Raw genomic sequence first — 20,406 nt, 5'->3', positions numbered from 1 at the left:
AGTTTCTTAGTGTTTATGTACATTGTTTTGAGATTGTGACTTAGGAATCAAGCTCAGAACCATTAGCCTTTTAAATTTTTTTTTTTTATAATTTTAAAAAATTAGTTTAGTTAAATTTTTTTAAATATTAATATTTAAAAACATAGATTAGTATTTTTTTTATAAATGAATAAATTATAAATCATATATAATATAATTTTAGTAATTGATGCCTTCTAGAAAAATTAGTTTTAGTTACTGATTTTTTTTTTATAATCTAACAAATTAAAATATAATACAATTAAACAAAAATAAATTTATTATTAATAAATCTAAATTTATAAAAATATTAATCTTAATATTTTATCAAATTTTATTATAATCTAGATTATATAATAAACATAATTATATTATATTATATTTTACACAATTAATTATATATTTATAAATATAAGTTAAAAATAAATTATATTTAAAATCTGATAAATTATAAAATTTCATAACTAAAAATATTGAATAATGTTATTAAATAAATACAAAATTAATAATTAATGTTAGAAATTAAATGATTTTATCATATATATTTTTTTTTAAAAAGTAAATTATTCTTTATAAAAGAAAGTATTGAAATTTATAGAAAATATTTTAAAAAAAACTAATAAAATTAAAATTTATTTAATAAAAAACTAAAAATTATTTTTATTTATTTTTATTAATATATATTGTATTATTTTTATTAATTTAATTTAATTTATTATTATTAATATTTATTGATTTTAGTATTTTTATTAATCTTATTATATATCATATTCAATAAATTTTAAATAATATATAAAAATTAATTATAATATATATTTATATATATTAAAAAACTGATTTTTCAATTAACTTAGATTTATTATTATTATAATATTTTTTATGTTTATAATTATAATTTTATTAAAATGAAATAATATTAAATTTATTATATTTTTAAAATATTAATTTAAATTGTTTTATTATTTTCTAATAATAATATTGATTAATAAAAACATATAATTATATATTAATTTAAATAAATATAATATAAACGGGTATTGATCGTGACAAATAATCTAGTGGAGATGGAGACAATCAACTAAAGAGTCGGAGCGAAGAGACCAACGAGTATTCGATCTCCCCATGGAACCGAAGAACCTAAGGGGCCTTTCATTTTCCGTGGGCCTTGTCGAAAGAACCAAACCACATGGATAATTTAGGATTGGGTCAAGGCTTTGTTAGAGGCAGTGTCTCCGAGAAAACCCTAAATTGGAGCTGACTTTGCCCTCGCCCCTCGAGGTTGAAGGTTGTCTACAAAAGAAAGCAAAAGAGAATAGAAGAATGGTAGGATTGCTTGAGAAGAGGAGTTTTGGGATGATAGTCTTTTTGAAGCTAGAAGCCTCGGCTGTGTCGGGGTTGATTGAAACGGGAGGTTTCACATTTGTATTTTGTATGTTCTTTGTTTGTCTTGAATGAAATAGATCATATGTTCTATATATATGGTATATATTTTGGAACATCTAGTATGGTTTCCATTTTTTCTTTAATTTTAATACTCTAACTAAATATATATATATATATATAAAATATTAGAAAATATTTTTTCAACAAAAAATTGGAAACGACATTGTATAAGTGGATGTCCAACTTAATTAATGGGTAGACATTTTTAAATAAAACTGATGAGTAAAAAAGTAAAAATATATAAAATAAAATAATTAATTAATTTGTGAATTGGCCTTCTTTGTCAAATTTCGGATTTAAACCTTTTCCTAGAAATTTGTAAGAGGTAACATATCTTATGTACAGTTAGTTCGAAAAATTGGTGAATTTTGAGTATAATATTGTTTTTTATATTTTTTCAAAGGAGTCTATCGCTGGGAAAGAAGTCGACAAAAAAAGAGTGAATGAATGGTGTAAATATTTAGCCTAGCTAGGTAACTGTTCCCAATTAAAAAGGAGAATAATCTTCGGGTGTCAATGCAAACATAAATAGAGAAACAAATGTCAATGCAACTATAAATGAAAGAGAGGAGACCCAACATTTTTAGAAGATAGAGAACCTAAGACAATTTTTGACTTCTTAAAACTCTCTAAGTAAATATTTTCTCAAGGAAAGAGATAAAAGAATGTGGGAAAGAGAGAGGAGATCATCATTGGAGACTTGAAAGCTCGTCGGAGTTCATCATCGGTCTTAGAAAGCTTCTATAGGCCCTTGTAAGTTGAATTCATCATTTGAAAACATAATTTTTGATTTTAAACTTGATTTGTGTGTTCTCGTTTGGTGTTTATGTGTATGTTGTTTGTATTATTATTATACTATTATATAATTGTTAGCTAATTAAATGGTGAACGTTATGTTAAAATTTAATTCTCAATTAGACTTTTCAATTATGGTAGAAAGTTTTATAGTTGTTAGTTTAAGGTTGTTAATGGCTCAAGACCAACTATCTTAAGATTAATCAAATTAATATCAGATCATTGAAAAGAAAGATTAAAAATATAATATAATATACAAATTCTTCAGCGACGAACTATCTGATGTGAGACTTCGGATTTCCTCAAAGTAGTAGACCTTAGGTTGCGAGAGTCCCCATCAAAATGAAGAAGATCGCGGTCCAAAGCCTTTATAAATTCCTAAAATAATTTATAAAAATTTAAAAATTATATTAAATGACATCAAATAATTAATTTAACCAGAAAAAAAAAAAATTCCATAATTTTTAAGAACCATATAAAATACTTCTCAATTTCCTCAAATTTCAGGAACCTAACTTAAACTCTACAACTCCAAAAACCATGAGAAAAATTCTTATATTATCCTCGTAACTTAGGTGTCGACTTTACAAATGTCAAAACTAATATATATATATATATATATATATATAAACAATTTTAAATGTACTATAGTTAAGTCTACCATTTTTGTTCCTTATTTCACTCGAGACTCGAAAGAAATGTAAGTTATGAAATGCGACTTTTAGGTATAAAAACCTTTTTTAAGGGTTACAATAATATATAATATATAATATATACACCTTGAATAATAAATGTGATAATGTAGGGTAAAAAATATAAAATATAAAATATATAATATATAATATATAATCAATATAATATCTATAATGGAAAGAATGTCAATTTTATCATTGAACTACAACGAAATATTTGTGTATATTCTCGAACTAATTTTTATCCGTTCAAATTACTTTAGTTGAATTCAATGTTCATTTATGTCACTCGTTAACAAAAACATCCAACTTTGTTAAGTTTATTTTTTGAACGAGATGCAAAATATGATTGACATGTCACTTTTTTTAAAATTAATATGTATTACACATTTATTTTTATTAATTTTCCTAAATAATAAAACAAACAATTTTTACCTTTTCCATTTCTGTCTTGTTACCATAATTACTATGTTGCGACAAAATAAACTAAAAATATGTTGGGTCAGCTCATTTGCAACTGGGCCCAACAAATTAATAAAGCCCATTAGGGCATATTTAATTAAGGGAAAAAAAACACAGTTTTTAGGTTGTTTTTTTTTCTCTCTCTCTTCCAGCAGTTCTTCCTCTATTGAAACATCAATTCCTCCATTGAAGCAGCAAGTTCTTCTTCTAATTTCCTTTATCTCTTCTCCATTTGGTTAGCCATCTTTAGTGATGATGATAATGTATGTGAATGACAAGTTAGGATGAGGTAAATTGATAACTTTTGTTAGATTACCTCTAGGCTTGTATTGAACTACATTGTATACCCATTTGATATAGTGGATGATTTAAGTGGCCGAAGTGTCCCGTGGTTTTTACCTAATTTGGGTTTTCCACGTAAAATCTTGGTGTCATGCTCTCTGTTTCTTTGATTGTTTGATTGTTTGATGCTCAATTGTTTTGGCTGCCTATTTGATTACACAAAAGGGAAAAAGAATTGTTAGGCCTTGTTGTAGCTTGTTTATTTCTGAATTGCTAAACATGTGCTATTATTCGATTTCCCCAACAAGTGGTATCAGAGCTGAGTTCGTTTGGTGGTGATTCTTGTATAATTCAAATGGAAGAATCGTTGAGCAGTAATGAAACGAGGATCAAACTCACAGCTACCAATTACACAATCTGGAAGTCACGGATGGAGGACTTATTGTGTAATTATGATTATGAAGACACTATTTTGGGTGATAAAGGCAAACCAGAGGCTATGGCAGATAGAGATTGGAAGAAGCTGAACAGAAAGACATTTGGTAAAATCAGGCAATGGGTTGACAACAGTGTGTATCAACATGTGGCTACTGAGGTTAATGCTCATAAAGTATGGACTATTTTGAGTGAGCTGTATGAGAAGAACAACACTCAAAATAGAGCATTTCTATTTAGGAAGCTTTGCTCATTAAAATATCAAGATGGGTCTTCTATGTCTGAGCATCTAAATGCTTTTCAGGGGATTTTAAATGAGTTGGCTGCGATAGGAATGAAATTTGATGATGAACTTCATGCTATGTGTTTGATTAATTCCCTGCCTGATAGTTGGGAGACACTTGTGGTTTTAATTACCAATTCTGTTCCACAAGGTAAACTCACTTTGAAAATGATGAAAGAGAGCGTGCTGAATGAAGAGGCTAGAAGAAAAGAACAGGGCTTCTCGACTCCAAGTCAGGTGTTCGTGACTAAGAAAAGGGGTAGAAGTAAAAGTAAAACTCCAAAGAATCGCAGTGGTAGTTGAGACAGGTCACGGGGAACATCCAGCTCGAGAAAAGAGATTACATGTTATCATTGTGGCAAGCCAGGACACAAGAAGTATCAGTGCAGATCTTTGAAGCGGGAACAAAAGGAGAATAAGCAAGATGGAAGTAGTAAGGTTGCAGATGTGGGTGGTAACGACATCGATATTGTTTACAACAATGATAGTATCAACCTTGTTTCTCAAGATACACAATGGGTGGTAGACTCAAGTGCTTCTTATCATGTCACCAATCGTTGTGATATATTTGCTTCTTACACTAGTGGACAGTTTGGTTCAGTGACATTGGGAAACTATGTTACGTGTAAGATTGTTGGAAAATGAGATGTCTGTTTGGATACTAACACTTCGTGCAAGCTACTTTTAAAGAATGTTCGACATGTTCCTGATATTCGGATGAATTTGATCTCTACTGGTATTCTTGATGATGAGGGCTATCATAGTTACTTTGGTGAAGGAAAATGGAAACTCACTAAGGGATCTTTGGTGATAGCTAAAGGAAAGAAGGTCGGTTCTCTTTATGTGACAGAGACTAAGTCTTACAGGGGAGAAGCAAATGCAGTTAATGATTGTTCAGCACAACTTTGGCATAAGAGACTTGGTCACTTAAGTCAGAATGGCATGCATGTTCTCTCCAAGACAATCGATCTCCAGGGTTTAAAGTCCACAGATTTGAAGACATGCACAGATTGCTTAGTTGGTAAGCAACATAGAGTTTCCTTCAAAAGTTTCTCTCCATCTAGGAAGCCCAATATCCTAGATATGGTTCACACAGACATATATTTTATGGATTTCTTGACTTTAGGTGGTGCTCATTATTACATCACTTTTATCGATGATTGCTCAAGGAAGGTGTGGGAATATTGCTTGAAGACTAAAGATCAAGCATTGGATTACTTCAAGTTGTTTCATTCTAAAGTGGAGAGAGAAACTGGGAAGAAGTTGAAATGTGTTCGTTCGGACAATGGTGGCGAATACAGAGGACCATTTGTGGAATACTGTAAAAGTCATGGGATCAAGCTTTTGAAGAATGTGCCAAAAACACCTCAACAGAATGGAGTTGCAGAGAGGATGAACAGGTCTATCAATGAGAGAGTTTTGTGTATGTTGTCTCATGCTAAGTTGCCAAAATCCTTTTGAGGAGAGGCAATGAAGACAACAGTTGATCTGATAAACCTTTCACCCTCAACTCCTTTAGATGGCGACGTTCCAGAAAGAGTTTGGAGAGGTAAAGACGTCTCTTATGATCACTTGATAGTTTTTGGCTGTAAAGTGTTTGTTCATATTCCTCGAGATGAGAGAGCTAAGCTTGATAGCAAGACGAGACAGTGTATCTTTATTGGGTATGGCCATGGAGAATTTGGGTACCGATGTTGGGATCCGGTTAACAAGAAACTGATTAGAAGTAGAGATGTGGTATTCTTTGAAGATCAGACCATTGAAGACTTTGAGAAAAAGGAAAAGCCGAAGTCTACGAAGAATGAATTGCCTGACAATGGTAGGATTCGTACACCACAATCACAACCCAATGATGTGGAAAATGCCCAAGTTGAGGTTGATGAGACTTCTCTAGTTGATACTGAGCCAACAGAGGAAGCTGAACAAGATGATGATAGTTCTCTAGAGCCACCTGATGATCAGCATATTAGAAGATCTAGTAGACAGAGACAACCTTCTAGTAGGTATCCTCCAAATGAGTATGTGATGTTGACTGACGGGGGAGAACCAGAAACCTATCAAGAAGTATTGTCTCATGAAAACAAGAACAAGTGGTCGGTGGCAATGCAAGAAGAGATAAATTCCTTGCAAGAGAACGAGACTTATGACTTGGTGAAACTTCCGAAAGGAAAGAAGACTTTGAAAAACAAGTGGGTATTCAAGTTAAAGCATCAAGAGAATAGCTCACAACCTCGATACAAAGCAAGACTGGTTGTGAAGGGCTTTGGACAGAAAAAGGGGATTGATTTTGAAGAGATCTTCTCACCGGTTGTGAAAAGGTCATTCATCAGAGTTGTGTTAGCATTGGCTGCTAGTCAAGATTTGGAAATTGAACAACTGGATGTGAAGACTGCATTTCTCCATGGTGACTTGGAGGAAGAGATCTATATGGAACAACCTGAGGGTTTCAAAGTTAAAGGTAAAGAAGATCTTGTCTGCAGGTTGAGGAAAAGCTTGTATGGGCTCAAGCAAGCGCCTAGACAATGGTACAGGAAATTTGACTCCTTCATGGAAGCAAATGGGTACAGTAAGACTACTTCTGATCATTGTGTTTTCATCAAGAGATACAGTGTTGATGATTATGTTATTCTTCTGCTCTATGTTGATGATATGCTGATTGTTCGGCAAGATATTGCGAAAATTGAGAAGCTCAAAAGGAATTTGAACAAGTCTTTTGCAATGAAAGATTTGGGTTCAGTGAAGCAGATCCTAGGCATGGAAATCACAAGAGACAGAAAGAACAGAACACTTTGGCTATCACAGGAGAAGTACATTGAGAAGGTACTTGAGAGGTTTGCAATGAAAAATGCAAAACCGGTTTCAATTCCACTTGCAGGTCATTTTAAGTTGAGTTCTAAACAATGTCCTACAAGTGAGAAAGAGAAAGATGAAATGAAGAATGTACCTTATGCCTCTGCAGTTGGTAGTCTTATGTATGCCATGGTATGTACAAGACCGGACATAGCACACGCAGTTGGTGTTGTTAGTCGGTATCTCTCCAACCCTGGAGAAGAACATTGGTTGGCTGTTAAGTGGATTCTCAGATATCTTCGAGGCTCTTCGAAAGCACGTTTATGCTTCGGAAGTGATACTCCTATTTTGGAAGGCTTTACAGATTCTGATATGGCGGGTGATGTTGATTCAAGAAAATCTGTATCAGGTTTTTTGGTTACCTTTGCAGGCGGTGCTGTTTCGTGGCAGTCAAGGTTACAAAAGTGTGTTGCTTTGTCTACTACAGAAGCTGAGTATATTGCAGCTACTGAGGCATGTAAAGAGGTGTTATGGATGAAGAAGTTCCTACAAGAGTTGGGCCAAAAGTAAGAGAAGTTCACTTTGTTTTGCGATAGTCAAAGTGCCATTCATCTCTCAAAGAATTCAGCTTTTCATTCGAGATCCAAACACATCGACGTGAGATATCATTGGATACGTGATGTGCTTGAGGCAAAAGAGCTGAACTTGGAGAAGATTCATACAAGTGAGAATGGTGCCGATATGTTTACGAAATCCTTGCCTAAGGACAAGTTTGAAGATTGTCGGGAGAGAGCGGGTTTATTCGAGCCCGCGAAGTTGCGCTGACGGGGGAGATTTGTTGGGTCAGCTCATTTGCAACTGGGCCCAACAAATTAATAAAGCCCATTATGGCATATTTAATTAAGGGAAAAAAAACACAACAGTTTTTAGGTTAGTTTTTTCTCTCTCTCTCCCAGCAGTTCTTCCTCCATTGAAGCAGCAATTCCTCCATTGAAGCAGCAAATTCTTCTTCTGATTTCCTTTATCTCTTCTCCATTTGGTTAGCCATATTTAGTGATGATGATAATGTATGTGAATGCCAAGTTAGGATGAGGTAAATTGATAACTTTTGTTAGATTACCTCTAGGCTTGTATTGAACTACATTGTATACCCATTTGATATAGTGGATGATTTAAGTGGCCGAAGTGTCCCGTAGTTTTTACCTAATTTGGGGTTTCCACGTAAAATCTTGGTGTCCTGCTCTCTGTTTCTTTGATTGTTTGATTGTTTGATACTCAATTGTTTTGGCTGCCTATTTGATTACACAAAAGGGAAAAAGAATTGTTAGGCCTTGTTGTAGCTTGTTTATTTCTGAATTGCTAAACAGGTGCTATTATTCGATTTCCCAACAAAATAAACATATAAATTATACCCAAAATTAACATCAATAAAAATTCATAAAATATCATAAACCATATAATAGGAAAATAATTAATTTAATAAATATGAAAATTAATAATACAAAAAGATAAATTTAATAATGAGACTTCTCATCTCTTTTAACTTAATATTTTTTAGTTGGAAAATTTTCACAACATTTCATTTAGTTTTACTTTTTAACCCGTTTGTTTGATTAACCGTTCATTTTTTTCACATAAAGTGCATCGATAACCTATTAATCTAATTTTTTTTTTAAGACTTAATATATATAAATATGTTGTAAGGACAATCTTATGAATAATGTCACAAATTTCCTCCACTAAACATATTCTCCGCGTTCATCTATTTCCATAAAAAAGAAAATTATTATATATAAATAATTACTTTCTTAAAGTAAATATATATTAATTTTCTAAATAAATAAATAAAATATAAATTCAAAATATTAACTTACTAACACTAAAAATAAAATATAGGTTCAACCGTTTACTTACTAAATTTAAAAATTAAATATCGGTTCAACACGATAACGATATTATAAATGATAAAATAGTAAGATATTTTTGTTTAGAAAACTTAGAAAAAATAAATATTCAACATTATAATTCAGAAATATGAAGGATGTAATTGAAAATTATAAAAAAATATTAATTTAAATTTAATTGAAAATTTTAATTCTTAATTTTAAATGGCCTTCTAATATAACTAAGAATTTGAATTACACCCCTAAATTCACACTAAAATAATTTTAAGTTATAATTACAAATTGATTTTATATACATTGTTTATTTATCATGTCATTTCACACTCATTTTACAATTAAATTACTACAATATTGTTATTTAACTTTGATTCAATTTTAATTTTAAATGAAAAATGATATTTTAGTGATTAAATCAAATAAAAATTCAAATAATTTTTTTTATGATTTTATAGTGACATATCCGCCAATGTCACTAGTTGTGACGTGTGAAATACACTAAGCAACTACTATGGTTTTTGCCAGCGGTTAAAAATATATTATTTTTCCTGACTTGAGATTTCAAGTGACAAAGCTAAGAAAAAAAATGCAATACAAGTCGAAATCAAGAATATGTTTATTTTTTAGAAAACGACAAATTGTCATTTCATAACACCCCAAATAATGGGAAAAACTTACATGAGTTTATGAATCAAACTAGACAAACCCTAGTTTGATTTAAATAAAAATGAGTAATAAACAAATGAATACATACAAACTACAAATAACATAAGTCCACTAACTCGCCTTATACAAATATAAATTGGTGATTTTTTCAAATATAATACTCAATTCTCGAAAAAGCATCAAATTCTCCGGAGTAATAGGAATATGCCTCCATGTATATATTAGAGCCTTACCATCAAAGATGATATCGTTCCAAACTTGCATCTCATTTCTCTTATCCTTAAGAAGACTCTAGTGTTTCTTTCCATCCATGTTTGATACACAATCGTCCCGAAGTAACACTTCATGACATTAACAAAAAAATGTGTATCACTTAGCCTTTCCAATCATGAATTCCTTTATTTGATTCCAATGAAGGGTAAAATTCAGCAAGCTCATAGCATTAGAAAACCACATCCATAATTTAGCCGTAAAAGGGCAATCACTTAACAAATGATATATAGATTTTTCCTCCATTGAACATATAACGCAGCATGTACTTGGGATCGTCATTTACCTACTAATCTGGTTGTTTGTCAAGAGCCGATTACGGAAAGCAAGCCATAGAGTAGTTTAATGGCGCGAGATGATCTTAGAATACCACAATAAGGCAGTCCACTCCACAATTTGCCCCTCTCTCGAATAAACTTCCACGCTAGATTTGAATTAAATTTTCCACACTTCTTAATCATCCAATCCCGTAACTCTGTAGTATTAATGCAATGCTTGAATAAATTGAGAATTCTTATACCTTTTGCAATTCACCTTAGAAGTGTGTTCCATTCCTCGTCTCTTACGTCTCTAACCGTGGCAATAAGGCAGTCCCTCCTTATTCGAATACCTCTAAAATCTTCCTTAAGAACAATAGGCTGATTTTCAAATCAAGGATCGTGTCAATACAGGGTTCCCCAACCATCTTCTAACCAAATCTTATACATTATCATAGCGTTGTCTTTGAGCTTTAGAATCTACTTAAGTGAACATGCCATTCTTTCTTTAATCTTGTTTGTTCATATATTATTTCCCTCCTCATAAACCTTGAGTGCATCCATTTAAACCATAGTGAATCCTACTTTTGTTCAATTACCCAAAAATGTGTTTAAACGTGAGCGCTTTGTTCCACTCGATTTAGCTCTTCAATCCGATACCGCTCTCTTCTCGGCCTACACAAATCAACTACATTTTACCTCCTCTTACTTGGCTACTCCAAATAAAGTTTCTCATAATTTTTTCAACGTCTTTCACGACCTTCTTAGGGAGTACAATTTAGAGAGACCAATAGCCCACGGTACCCAAAATGGCTTTCGTAACAAGCTCAATCCGACCCGCGTATAATAATCTTTTTGTTGCACATCCATTCATTGAGTTTTTTACCTTTTCGGCGAGGGGTCTTCAATGTGAAATATTCAACTGCCTAGCTGATAATGGAATCCCCAAGTATCGAGCCGGTAAAATGCCTTCTTTGATTTTCATAATGTCAAATACACTCGCCTTTATTTCCTCCTTCACACCACCATATAAAGACAAACTTTTACTTTCATTAATAACCAAACCAGTAAGCTTGGAGAAAATTGTTAATACTTCCTTAATAGTGTAAATAGAATCTATATTAGCGTGTGCCATAATGAAAATATTGTCCTCAAAGAATATATGTGTGATATCTTCCTCATGCATTATGGATGGTGGATGTATGGAAGATTCTTTCGGAGCATTTTTAAGATGCTCTCAAAGGTCCACAGGATGAGAATAAAAAGGTATGATACTAGTAAAAAAAGGACCTTTACCGACGGTTTTTCCCGAAGGTTTTGTAAAACTCTCCTAAATACTCCCGAGAGGAACAAATCCTTTGGGATTAAAAATAGATTCCAAGTGGGGTGTAAAACATTCGGGTTTATTAATTATTACCGAAAGTTCTACAAAGAACTTTCGGTTTTTACCTTCCCAAAAAACCAAAAAAAATTCTAAGTGTTGGATGTGGGTTAATTGCGAAGGTTTTTGTAAAAACCTTCGGTTTTGAAATCCCTGGGTTTTTTAATTGCGAAGGTTATTCAAAGAACCTTCGGTTTTGCATTTTTTGAAATTCTCATTTCCGAAAGTTTTACAAAGAACCTTCGGTTTTGCTCAATTAAAAAAAATTCTAAATTTGGTAATGATAATTTCCGAAGGGTCTTTAATAAACTTTCGGTTTTGACTAATATCAAAACCGAAGGTTATATGAAAACCTTCGGCATCAACCTCTATAAATACAAACCCTAACCCTTCTCTTTTTCATTCCACTCATCTCTCCTTTCTCTCTCTTCCGTCCCGCAGCCGCCTGCCTCCTCCACGCCGGTTCTTCTCCTCTCTCGTTCAGGTAATTTGTTTCATTTGGTTTTTTTTGTTTTGTTTATTATGAGATTTATATTTCTTAATTAAGTTTATATATATATATATTATCTAGATTTATGCTAGTTTACGTTATTTTGTATGATTAATATATATACATATATCTGAAATGCATTTAGGATATGGGTGATTCGACATGGAAGAGACTTCGGCGTACACCGGAAAAACTGCATCCGTGTTACCAGAATCTGATAGCACAATCATAAATTGCGGCACGTGAGGAAGAGGTAAGACAGATGACGCTGGAAATGGAACAAATCCGATTAAGGGATGTGGAAAGAGGCCGTTTGCTCAGTGAAATTAAAGCGGACAGGGCCGAAATGGCCTAGAGATTAGAGAATCTCGAACAGGAACTTGTATTGTTGAGGAGTCGACTGAATCAACCACCCCCTCCTCCCACCCCATCTAATAATTTCTAGATTTATTATGTGTTTATTAGTTTTTCCGTAAGAACGATGACAATATTTCTATGTGTTTTGTTTTAATATTCACGAATTATTATTATTATGTTTGGTTTGGTTTGTTTTAATAGGCTGTTAATGAATTATTTTATTATTGTTAGCTTTTCACGTTATTTTTTAAAAAAACCAGCACGGCCAAAACTGAAGGTTTATTTGAAAACCTTCGGTTTTGACATTCGTTTAAAAAAGTCTAAAAAATTTCTAAGGGTCAAAACCGAAGGTTTTCAAATAAACCTTCGGTTTTGACCCTTCCCCATACTTAGAAATTTTTAAAATTTTTTTAACTAGGTGTTAAAACCGAAGGTTTATTTGAAAACCTTCGGTTTTGACCCTTCCCCATACTTAGAAATTTTTTAGATTTTTTTAACTAGGTGTTAAAACCGAAGGTTTATTTGAAAACCTTCGGTTTTGACCCTTCCCCATACTTAGAAATTTTTTAGATTTTTTTGAACAGGGGTCAAAACCGAAGGTTTTCAAATAAACCTTCGGTTTTAACCCCTAGTTAAAAAAATCTAAAAAAATCCTAAGTATATGGAAGGGTCAAAACCGAAGGTTTTGAAATAAACCTTCGGTTTTAACACCTAGTTAAAAAAATCTAAATAATTTCTAAGTATGGGGAAGGGTAAAAACCGAAGGTTTTCAAATAAACCTTCGGTTTTAACCCCTAGTTAAAAAAATCTAAAAAATTTCTAAGTATAGGGAAGGGTCAAAACCGAAGGTTTTCAAATAAACCTTCGGTTTTAACACCTAGTTAAAAAAATCTAAATAATTTCTAAGTATGGGGAAGGGTAAAAACCGAAGGTTTTCAAATAAACCTTCGGTTTTGACCCCCTGCTTAAAAAATCAGAAAAGTTTCTAAGTATGGGGAAGGGTAAAAACCGAAGGTTTTCAAATAAACCTTCGGTTTTGACCCCCTGCTTAAAAAATCAGAAAAGTTTCTAAGTATGGGGAAAGTTATACACTAAACCTTCGGTTTTGACCCCTACTAAAATGGTGAAGTGTAAAAACCGAAGGTTTATTTGAAAACTTTCGGTTTTTGATTGTTTGAATTCCGAGAGTTTATAGTAAAACTCTCGGTTTTTTATTATTTTTTTAGTTTTTTACAATTAAATTGCGGCACGTGGAGTATAGGGAAGGGTCAAAACCGAAGGTTTTCAAATAAACCTTCGGTTTTAACACCTAGTTAAAAAAATCTAAATAATTTCTAAGTATGGGGAAGGGTAAAAACCGAAGGTTTTCAAATAAACCTTCGGTTTTAACACCTAGTTAAAAAATCTAAATAATTTCTAAGTATGGGGAAGGGTAAAAATCGAAGGTTTTCAAATAAACCTTCGGTTTTAACCCCTAGTTAAAAAATCTAAAAAAATTCTAAGTATAGGGAAGGGTAAAAACCGAAGGTTTTCAAATAAACCTTCGGTTTTGACCCCTAGTTAAAAAAATCTAAAAATTTCTAAGTATGGGGAAGGGTAAAAACCGAAGGTTTTCAAATAAACCTTCGGTTTTAACCCCTAGTTAAAAAAATCTTAAAAATTTCTAAGTATGGGGAAGGGTAAAAACCGAAGGTTTTCAAATAAACCTTCGGTTTTGACCCCCTGCTTAAAAAATAAGAAAAGTTTCTAAGTATGGGGAAGGGTAAAAACCGAAGGTTTTCAAATAAACCTTCGGTTTTGACCCCTGCTTAAAAAATCAAAAAAGTTTCTAAGTATGGGGAAAGTTATACACTAAACCTTCGGTTTTGACTCTTGCTAAAATGGTGAAGTGTAAAAACCGAAAGTTTATTTGAAAACCTTCGGTTTTGACCCTTCCTAAAAACATTCTATTTAAGGTCAGGACCGAGAGGTTTCCTTAAAACTTTCAGTGAAATCTATAAAAACCGAAGGTTATACTATTAACTTTCGGTGTTACCAAATCATAATTTGTAAAATTAAATGGTTTGATACATTCCAATCTAAATTCTTAACTAATCTAATCAAGTGTGTGTTGTTTTTTAAAAATTAAGATTGTGTTTAATGTTAAAATGTTTATGATTGTGTTTGATTATATAAAGAAGTGTATTTATATGTTTGTGTTTATGATCATGACATTAATGTGTATAAAGTTTGATAATATGGCTTATGTAATATGTTAAGGTTATTAAATTATTTCAATTATTAATGTTTAAAGTCATTAGAAGATTAAAAACCAGTTAATTTAACAATTTGTGCAATGGTAATTCCGAGAGTTTAGAGTAAAACTTTCGGAAATACCCATAAAAACCGAGAGTTTTATGAATAACTCTCGGAATTGCTATGTCACAAATTGTTAAATTAACTGGTTTTTTTTGTTATAATCTAGACTCCTAACTAATATTATCAAGTGTGTGTTTTATTTGAAAATTTTAGATTGAGTTTAATGTTAAAATGTTCAAGAATGTGTTTGATCATAAAGAGAAGTGAATATGAATGTTTATGTAGGATTATCCTATGTATTTGTGTAATGTTTGATCATATGGATTGAGAAATGTTTTAAGGATATCAAATGTGTTAAATTAATGTTGTTCAACGTTATTAGAAAGTGAGAAACCAAATAATTTAATAATTTGTGATGTTGTAAAACCGAGAGTTTAATATATAACTTTCGGAAATATGCATATAAAACGAGAGATTGACCAAAACCTCTCGGTTTTTATATAATTAAATTTAATTATAAAAATATAAAAAAAATAAAAAACCGAGAGTTTAATATACAACTCTCGGTTTTGGGCATTTAAATTTAATTGTAAAAAACTAAAAAAATAATAAAAAACCGAGAGTTTTACTATAAACTCTCGGAATTCAAACAATCAAAAACCGAGAGTTTTCAATTAACTCTCGGAATTTAATTGAATAAAAACCGAGAGGTTTTGGTATAACTCTCGGGAATCACGTTTTAAATTAAAAAAACCCTTCTTTTCTTCCCCGTTTCTTTTTCTCTCTCCCCGCTCTCATCTCTCCGCTTCTTCCTCCGCGCCGTCCCTCCCGCGCCGCCGCTTGAAGACCATCCATTCTGCGCCGATTGAAGATCGTCCCTTCCGCGCCGCCCACTATCCAGCCGAAGACGACGAGGATCCCGCGGTTTGAAGACCGATTGAAGACCGCTGCTGCCGCTGTTCGAAGACCGCCGCTTTCCGCCGCTGTCGCTGTTTGAAGACCGTCGCCGGAGACTGCCGCTATTAGAAGGTTAGTTATTAATTTAATTGAAGTTATATATATATTAGTTTCAATTTAGGTCAGATTGGATTTTAGGTTAGATTAGTTAGATTTTAGGATTGAATCTATTATATTTTAGATTAGGTCAGATTGGATTTTAGTTAGATTAATTTAATTGAAATTATGTTAGATATTTGATTTAGAATTGAATTGGATTTGATTTTAGAAATTTGTATGATTTGGATTGAATTTAGAATTTGATTTGATACGTCATTAAATAATTATTTTTAACATTTGGATGTTATTTTTTTCAGGATCCGTTCGAAGCTATTAATGGTGACATTGAGTCTTTTCGAAAGACCGGATTGGGACACTCCAATCAGATATGGGATAGATGGCGGTCGGATTTGAACAAGACATATATCCGCGTCCACAAAGGAGACGAGGCGGCGGTACTGGCTAATCCTCCACCAGACTACGATCGAGATGATTGGGAGTTTGTGTGTCGCAACCATTTCTTCACAGAAACATTTAAGATACGGTTTCATAATTCAAATAAAAGTTGATATTAATTAATCTAACTTCATTTTTTATTTCAAATACAGAGACACAGTTCTACAAATACGAAGAACCGGAAGAATCTGAAATTCCCGCATCGAACGGGAAGTAGACCGTTTGCACAAATTGAAGACGAGTTGGTAAGTACATTATTTGTAATAACTTAATCTAAAGATTGTTATTAATTATATAAATCATTTATTTCAACATGCGATTGAAATTGGACGGGCACCGTCTGTAATTGAAGTATTCAAGAGGACCTGTACCCCAAAACCGACAAAAGAAAACCCAACACCCGTCCCGGACGAACACGTGCAAGAGAAAATTGTAAGTGAATTGAATATGCCTAGTTTTTTATTACAGAAATGATATTTTATTTGAATTGTGCAGGTTGAGATGGAGGAGGTTGTTAGTAACGAACCGGGAATATCGGATTTTGAATTGACGGAGAGGGTGTTCGGACAACAAAAACACGGGGTAAGTTCAGAATGGGATCAGGCGTCCGGCCCACACACTTTCGTGAGGATCGTCGAAGTGGAAACAGTTCACAGCGAAACAATGAGCGATTGTTAGAAGAGAATCAAATAATGAAGCTCAAGCTGGAGGAACTGGAGAAGATGGATGAAGAAAGAATGCGGAAAATGGAAGAAATGGAAGCGGAAAAAGAAGAAATGGTGACAAGAATGGAGAGGGAGAAGTTAGAGATGAACGCAAGAATGGAGAGAATCGAATTGTATATGAGGCAACAACCACCTCCTCCCCCCACAAGCTAAGGTTGTTTCGATTATGAACATGTTTTCATTAGTAGTTGAATTTATAACAGATTGTTCAGAATATTAGTTTGGTTTCGAATTTTGTAATGTTAATGATCAATTAATGTGATCGTTTAATGTATGTTGCATTTCTTTTATCATTGATATATTGGTTTGGCTGAACAGGTTTTGGTTGCGAGCAAAATAATTCGCACGTTTTTAAAAATTTACGGGAAAAACCGAAAGTAATATTGAAATCTCTCGGTTTTTCTTCAAATGGAAAAAACGAGAGATATTAGAAAACTCTCGGTTTTTACCCAAAGAGAAAACCGAGAGTTATATGACAAACCCTCGGTTTTTACCCAAAAGAGGAAAACCGAGAGTTATATGAAAACTTTCGGTTTTTCTCTCTGTGGAAAAACCGAGGGTTTTCCAAATAACTTTCGGTTTTTCTCTTTGTGGAAAAACCGAGAGTTATTACAAAACTCTCGGTTTTCTTCAAAAGGAGAAAACCGAGAGTTATTAGAAAACTCTCGGTTTTTACCCGAAGAGGAAAACCGAAAGTTAAATCAAAACTCTCGGTTTTTCCACAAAGAGAAAAACCGAAAGTTATTTGGAAAACCCTCGGTTTTTCCACAAAGAGAAAAATCGAAAGTTATTTGTAAAACCCTCGGTTTTTCCACAAAGAGAAAAACCGAAAGTTATTTGTAAAACCCTCGGTTTTTCCACAAAGAGAAAAACCGAAAGTTATTTGTAAAACCCTCGGTTTTTCCACAAAGAGAAAAACCCGAAAGTTTTTATATAACTCTCGGTTTTTCTCTTTGTGGAAAAACCGAAAACTCTACGATATCTCTCGGTAATTGCCCAATTGTTTTTAACGAGAGAGTCAATACCGAGGGATGGCGAGAGTTACTAAAACCTTCGGTAAGGTGTCTTTACCGAAAGTTATAGGGTCAAAACCGAGAGTTTTTACTCTCGGTTTTGACCCCTTTTTCACCCGTGTGAAGAGAGAATCTCATGTCTTACCCCGTTTTCTCCTTTGAGAAACTCACCATGAATTTCGTTAACGCTAACAATGAAGTGAGGAGTTGAGATACATTACTAAATCCAACCAATAATAATAATTAAGAAACCTATAAGACTTACAAAATTATAGATTATAGACCATTTAATTGAATCAAAAGCCTGAATGTCAAACTTTAAAATAATAGGAGTTAGATGTTGGAATTTTTTTTAGGGTGGGAGTGGTTTGTTGAATTTTTTTTTCTATGAAAAATTATGTTATTTGAAATTTTATTTTGTATTTAAATATTAATTTTGTTAAAATATTTAATATTTTTAGTTTATTAAATTAGCAATTCAATGATTATAATAATAATAATAATAATGTAATTTAATTTTTTTTTATACAAATATTTGATAAAATCCCAAAACAAATAAAAAAAATCATATTAAACAGGCCTAATATTAAAAGATAAAATAAGATTATTTATAAATTTTAAATTTTACATAAATCAAACAGCAACGCTTATATATATATAATTTTAAAATATTCAAATGACAATAATGTTATCTAAAACTATCCAGAAATAATGTTATCTAAAACTATCCAGATTTGTTTATCTGAATTAAAGTGGTGTAAGTTATCTATCCACAAATAAACACTATAAACAAAAGAAATTGTTACATAGTACACCACAATAATTAAATACATTATAATTTATTTATTATTTAAAGATATATGTTACCTTATTCAACTAATAATTTGTTTTGTAAATGATATATATACTAATTTTATAAGATGTTTTATAATATCAACTTTTAAATATTGACAAATACTTAGTTGGTTTAAAAATAATTAAATTTATATTTAATGATCACTTCAAATTTTTTTATTTAAATAGGAATCTTAATAATGTAATTAATATTAAACTACTATTTTGTTGAAAACAAATTATAATTTGTAATTGATGCCATTGTAAAAACATTTAGTATACTTCTTGTTTTTTAAAATTTAACTTATAAAATATAATATAATTAAACAAAAAATAAATTTATTATTAATAAATCTAAATTTATAAAAATATTAATATTAATATGTAATCACTTTTATTATAATTATTATTATATTATATTATATTTTACACAATTAATTTATATATTTATAAATATACATTAAAAATAAATTATATTTAAAATCTTATCAATTATAAATATTTCATAATTAAAAATATTAAATAATGTTCTTAAGTAAAAATAAAATTTTGATAATTAATCTTTGTTATAAGAATTAAGTTTATAGAAAGTATTTTAAAATTTTAATAAAATAAAAATTTATTCAATAAAAAAAACTAATAGAATTTTATTATTATTAATATATATTGATTTTTATATATCTATTAATATTATTTTATTTATTATTATTAATAGTTATTGATTTATTGATTTTTATATTTTTATTAGTTATATTTTATATAATATTATTATTAAATATCAGATTTAATAAATTTTAAACAATATATAAAAATTAATTATAATATATTTATATATATTAAAAAAAGACTTTCCAATTTACTAAGATTTAATATTATTATAATATTTTTTAAGCTTATAATTATAATGTTTTTAAATAAAATATTTTATTAAATTTAAATAATATTAAATTTAATATATTAATATAATTTTAGAAAATTTATTATTTTCTAATAATAATATTATTTAATAAAAATATATAATTATAGAATTTAAATAAATATAATTTAATAGTTATATTTTAACTAAATAATATTATAAAATATAATAATATTTAGTTAGAATGTTTTTTATAATTATTATTTTTAATATATATTAAACTAAAATATATGTTAATAAATAAATTATTTAAAATATTTAATTTATTAGATTTTAATATATATTAAATAATAAACTATTAATATATAATTTTAAAAATATTATTTAATTTTAAAAATAATATTTAAGAATAACACACTCTAAAATATGGATTGATGCAGATTTTTTCAATATATATCATTATTTATTAAAATTTTCAAAATTTATTTAATTCAATCCAAATAAATTAAAATCAAAACATATTACTTTCATTTATTAAATTTATTAAGAGGTGCTTTATTAAGAGGTGACTATTCAAACGATAACTATTTATTTTTTTATCATTATTTTTTTTTATTTTTTTAATATTTAAAAAAAAAAATATATATATCAAGTAAAATAATTAAAAAAAATCATCAAACAATCCACTAAATAAATATCAAGATTT

The sequence above is a fragment of the Impatiens glandulifera genome, chromosome 3 (genome assembly GCF_907164915.1).
Source record: "Impatiens glandulifera chromosome 3, dImpGla2.1, whole genome shotgun sequence".
NCBI lineage: Eukaryota > Viridiplantae > Streptophyta > Magnoliopsida > Ericales > Balsaminaceae > Impatiens > Impatiens glandulifera.
The sequence above is the reverse complement of the archived record's forward strand: the minus strand, read 5'-3'. Positions refer to the sequence as shown.